Consider the following 5,980-nt stretch of genomic DNA (forward strand, 5'->3'; position numbering starts at 1 on the left):
AATTCTGTAGAAAATCCCAAAAAAAAGATTCATTTTTTTTTTTTTGAATTTAAGCAAAAATAGATAAATAAAAGGAAAAACTTCTAAAAATAATTCAACGCAATCCCCGACAACGACGCCAAAAATTTGTTGTGCAAATATCAACCTAAACAAATAGGTAAATAAATCTACGTTTTACTCGCAAATGTACAAGATCAAAACAATAGCATAGAAAGCAAGTACAAGATCATTCCCACGAAGATTGATATAAATTATGCTTACTAGGTGAGTCTACTCCCCTTCAAGGGGTGAATGGTCTCATCCTTCTTGACCCATACTTGCTTAACCCGTGGAGATGGTTTGCGGGTCATGTCCATGTTGGCCATATTCCTTAGCATACCATGTATTAGGCTCAGCACTCCTTCATAGCCATGGTAGCTATTGGGCTTCTGTGGCTTTCTCTTGTAGCGCCTTGATTTGTTCTTCTTTGGTTTGCCACTCTAATTGGCAGGAACAAACTGTTGCTGATGCCGTGGAGCCTGAAGTGTCGTAGGGGGTAAAGTGACTGATGTAGCTCTTGTTGGCAACTCCTTCTGAACCTTCGACTTTTGAGCCTAGAGCTGTGGACATTTGAGTCGGATGTGACTAGTTATGCCGTAGTGATGACAGGTGGGCAAGCTTCTTTTGTTTGAATGCTTCTTGATATTCTCTGCAAAATTATAATTAGCATTCTTACAAATAACATTGCCCTTACCTTTTATATGTCTCCTATGCGGAGGGACATATTTTGATGAGGAAGAATCTTCAACTTCACTTTTCCTCAGAGCATCCTGCTTAATCCAAGGCCTATGGGATTTCAACAAATAACAATTTGGCCTAATATGACCAATTTTCCCACAATTGTGACAAGTAGGAACAAACTTACCTCGTGTTCCTGATTCCTTGGACTTTGGCATCACATGATTATTTAAGCAAGAATTTTCTAAACAAGATGTATCTACTATCACAGGCTTAACATCAATAGAATCTAATTTAGAATCAGAAGCATGTGAAGTAGAAATACTCATATCATTAACAATTAAAGCAGGCTTGTTAGAAATATCTGAATGAATACAAAGCATGCTTTTCAAATTATCACTTGAGAATTTTTTCAAGAGATCCTCAGATTCTTTTAATTTATTTTCAAATGTATCAATAATGTCAAATAGCATGGTATTCTCAGATTTCAAAGAGTCAATCAAGGCATGTGATTCAGATAACTGAACAATTAAAGATTCTTTTTCTTGCTTCACCTTTTTGAGCTCTTTTGGAGAAACAATTTTATCAATTTTAGCAAAAACTTTAGAGAGCTCAATATCATAATTTTCTTCAGATAACTGAGAGAAATCCATGATAAAAGGTGTAATCAAAAAATAGAAGTCACAAAGAGATGAGGATCACACTCAAGAATTAAATCCTTTAAACAGAGTGTACCTGCTATGATACCAATTGAAAAATAAATTGGAATTCTAATTTATACAAATGTGTGTGAACAGTGTGCAACAAAATATTAAATGCGGAAATTAAAGGAGACAAATATTTTGTTGACGAAGTGGAAACTCAATTAAGAGAAAAACCACTCCGGAGCAGCCAAACCCAGGATATCCACTGTAACGACCCGCTTTTTAAAAAAAAAGTGTAAGTGAAAATTTCAGTTTTCACGTATCGTTACAACATCAACAACGACGTCATCAGAGTATAAATTAACAGTGGAATACATTTTTCTTTTACAATAATACATCAGAGCTAACTAAATAAACTCAATATATAAAATAATAACCATTTGATCTGATATAATAACATACATTTAAATAATAATAAGTGTACTACATGCGGCACGAACATTACAGAATCATTGTATATAAAAGCTACAAACTAAAGGTCTCGTCCTTAATCAACCTAGCAGCTCCTATCTTCGTTCCTGCAAAACTTGCATGTGATTGTGGTTAACACCACAATCTCATGCTGTGGTCGAGTGAGTCAACGGTCCTCAACCACAGTGACACACTGATTTATATAACCATATACGATGCATTCAAATGATGACATATATATTCACATACACATAATCATTTTCACCTACAATTATGCTTATCCCTTTACATTAACTATTCACATACTCAAAACCATATCTCTTGTTAACACATCATTAGCGATATCTTCTTCGCTAATACTGGGCTTTACCTCCATAACTGTTTTTCTCAATTTATCCTTCAACCTCTGGTTCATCCGTCGGTCTTATCAATAAATTGATGCCTTGGTACATAAACCTCAGTCTTTTTATTAACAAACTCACATCACACCAACATATAATCATGCCAACAACATCATGTACATAACCAACCAAAACATGTTACACATAATAAATGTCAAACATCAAATAGCATACAATCAAATAAAGCAGAGATCACTAGTCATTAAAGACCAAAACCACATGTATCATCCTCAGTGAGTAAGAAATACTCACATCCCTTTTTGTACAGTCTTTCAACTCATCATCTGCAATAAATAATATTCGTATACACAAAATGTTAATATCATCAATCACAAATCCTAATTCTATTTATATAATTAGATATCATTATCTTTTAAAGATCATTACATTAATTACATTTCTTCCATAAAACATTAAAACATATTTAATAATATTCGAGTCTTTTCCCTCGAGAGAATTACTTTTAAAAACACCAACTTAACATCGAATCTTAAATAAACATAACCTTATTAGTTAATCAAAGCACTCAATAAATATTCCAAGAGAAAACACCCAATCGGCCAAGACTCGATTCAAATCACCTCTAATAAAACATAACACCTTAAACATAATTGGCCAAACCATAAATGGCCAAGAATCCTCGAATCACCTAACCCTCAAAATAATTCCAGCAACATTCTACTCCAAAAAACCCGAATTCAATTAATTAGTGATTTAATCATAATAAACACCCCAAAAAATAGAGGACCTACAACCAATGGGTTCAACAAGAACCTATACTTACAACCAAACTCAATACCCTTTCGATTAAGACACTAAGCCCTCAAAACAAACCCAAAGACTCCAAAGGGAAACAACACTAAACTGGGTAAACAAGGAATACAATCTGCAACTACTACAACTCCAAATCAAAACATCACAATACAATTAAAATATCACCAAGGACTCACTGTCCACTTCCACCAACAACAAGGAATGCCTTAAACTTCCAAATACATGGTTTTACCCAAAATTCATCAACAACCCACAAGAAATTAGATCATCACTACACACACACACACAGTCCAGCAGGGAACACAACCATCAATCGGCTATCAACAATGAATACCAAATCTCCAAAATCACATACACTCCAATAGCCACTGCGGACACACAACCAGCCCGAATACACAGCCAATACTCAAAGATCCCAACATCACAGTAACACAAAATCACGGCTCAGCTGATCCAACCACAAATAGGAACTATAAAAATCAAATTTATTGTAAAGCCCCAAAATTATCAAACCCTAATTCCATAATAACCAAACCAATCCACAAAATTATAGGATTTATACCTTGGGGATTTTCCTAAACAAATCCACCGAAAAACGCCACTGATTCCGCCGGAAATCGCTTTGAAGAACCGGGCCTTCTTCTCGGGTCTAGCGGGTTGCGGGTTGCACGGGTCACGGCTACGGGTTCTCGGGTTTTCTGGGCTCACGAGTCACGGATTCAAGCCCCTGCCGGAGCTCCTCCATCGCCGGATTTCAGTCTCGACCGCCAATCATGGAGGATCGGGTCCTCACGGGTTCAGCGGGTTACGCACACGGGTCTGGTGGTTACTCGGGTCTCCAAGTCTCTCGGGTTGCGGGCTCACCGGAAAAACGGTCCTCTTGGCTCACCGGCGCCGACCCATGGAGGATCGAGCTCCATCTCCCTCAACTCTCCTGATCTCATCTCTCTCTCAGCATCTCTCGGTCTCTCCCTCTAAAACCCTCTCTTCGATCTCTCTTCTTAATCTCTCAATCTCACAAAGAAAGATGAAGAAAAGAGGTTGGGCGTGCAACAGGGGTTGTGCGGGTGAGGAAGAGAAAAAGAAAAGAAAGAATGGGATAAGATAAGGGACACGTGGCGAGACGTGATTGGGTGGGGAGATTTCCCTTTTTTTTTAAAACCCCATACTACTATTAATCACAGTGGGACCCCATCTAATTTTATTTCTATCTTTTATCAATCAATATTCAATCTCATATTTATAAACACTATTTATTAATTGCTAATTCCCCAATTTATTTTCTTGGTCTTTACATCCACTATTCAGAAGACAAGACTAGTTAAAAGATAGTAGCACTCACATACCTCTGATGCAGTGGTCGTACCTTGCACTCTAACGTGTAACCCAACACGAACGTCTCACAACCAGGTCTCCTACCTGAAGGGGTCTTCAATAGAATCCTTTACCTTAGGGCCAACCTTTAAGATAGACTTCACAGTTGATCAAATCACACACTGGCAAAGCTAGAGAGCTAGCAGATCTTCAATATCTCCCTAAACACCCTCTCTAAGCTATAAGGAATTCACCACCGAATTCTGTGTTGAAAGCATGCTTGGAACCCCTTATTTATAGGCTTTAGAAGGCCTAATTTGAGTCAAAATGGATTCTGTGGCACGCATGTCCGGACGGGAGCCTTGGCCGTTCGGACAGGCAACTTTTGAAAGCAATTCCAGAGTTTTTGCAGGGCCGTCCGGACGCCAGATGTTTCCGTCCGGACCCATCCAGATGTTAATACTTGCCATCCGGATTGTCAATTTGTAGCATTTTTTCGTTAGCTTTGTATCGATGTCAATTTCGTCCCAATCCGATATTTGAGTAAAAAGTTATGATCAAAATACTGGATGGCGTTCCTTGACCGAGCATCCTGACGGTCAACTGCAACGGCCTTTCCAAAATAGCGCTGAAAGCTTCCATAACAAGGCCGCGTCCAGACGGTGTTACCCTAGTGTCCGGACGGTTGCACTTTAGCTACACGTAATTACCATAATAAGGCTTTGAGCGTCTAGACCCTAAAGGCTGACGTCCAGACGGTTGAATTGGTGTACACAATTTCCATATATGAAGCTTGATCGTCCGGACCATGAAGACTGACGTTCGGACGGTTGCACTTTGTATGCACGTCTTGCCTTATAAAGAACATCGTCCGGACGGGATCACACATCGTCCGGACGGTTGCAGCCGTCTTCCCATAACTGTGTCTTGAGGCAGAAACCCTAATACTTGTCAAACACTGAATGGCGTCTAGACGGTATTGCCACGTCGTCCGAAGGGATGTACTAGAACACTGGGATCTTCTCGAACTCTGAAGAGCATCCGGACGATTTGACATTACGTCCGCACGGATGCAATCTTGAACTGTTCGAAGCTTCTAAACACTGATGGGAGTCCGGATGGAAAGATCTCATCATCAGAACGGATGTTGCTGACTGATGAGCGTCCAGACGGAATACCATGTCATTCGGACGGCTGATGGGGAACTGAAATAAACTTCCTTGAAAACTTCACAGAATCTTCTTGAAGACCATAGCTGAAGAGTAGAATCTGGATAAAGCAGCATCCCTGTGAAAGTAGCAACATTACATAGAAGTGATTTTGTCCAACAGAATGCAGCCAACACAAAAACTAACACCTTTCAGTCTTTCTCATTTATTTCCATTTCTTTTGGTTAGCAGTCCATGCTTGACTTTTCCCTTGTTTTTTTTTTTTCCTTTCTCCTTGCTGTACAGCAACAAGTCTGAGACCTATCATTTATTGGATTTTTGTTTCTTTCCTTCTTCTTGTCTAACCGTAGCATATAGGATTTGTTTGCTTTTTTATTTCTTTTGTTTTTTGTTCCTTTTCCTTCTTTGTAGCCGTAACAAGTTGATTGGCCTTGTTTTCTTTTCTTTTCTATTCCTCTCCTTTCTTGTTCTTTTGTACGAAATTGATAAT

The sequence above is a fragment of the Alnus glutinosa genome, chromosome 10, assembly GCF_958979055.1.
Source record: "Alnus glutinosa chromosome 10, dhAlnGlut1.1, whole genome shotgun sequence".
In the NCBI taxonomy this organism is placed as follows: domain Eukaryota; kingdom Viridiplantae; phylum Streptophyta; class Magnoliopsida; order Fagales; family Betulaceae; genus Alnus; species Alnus glutinosa.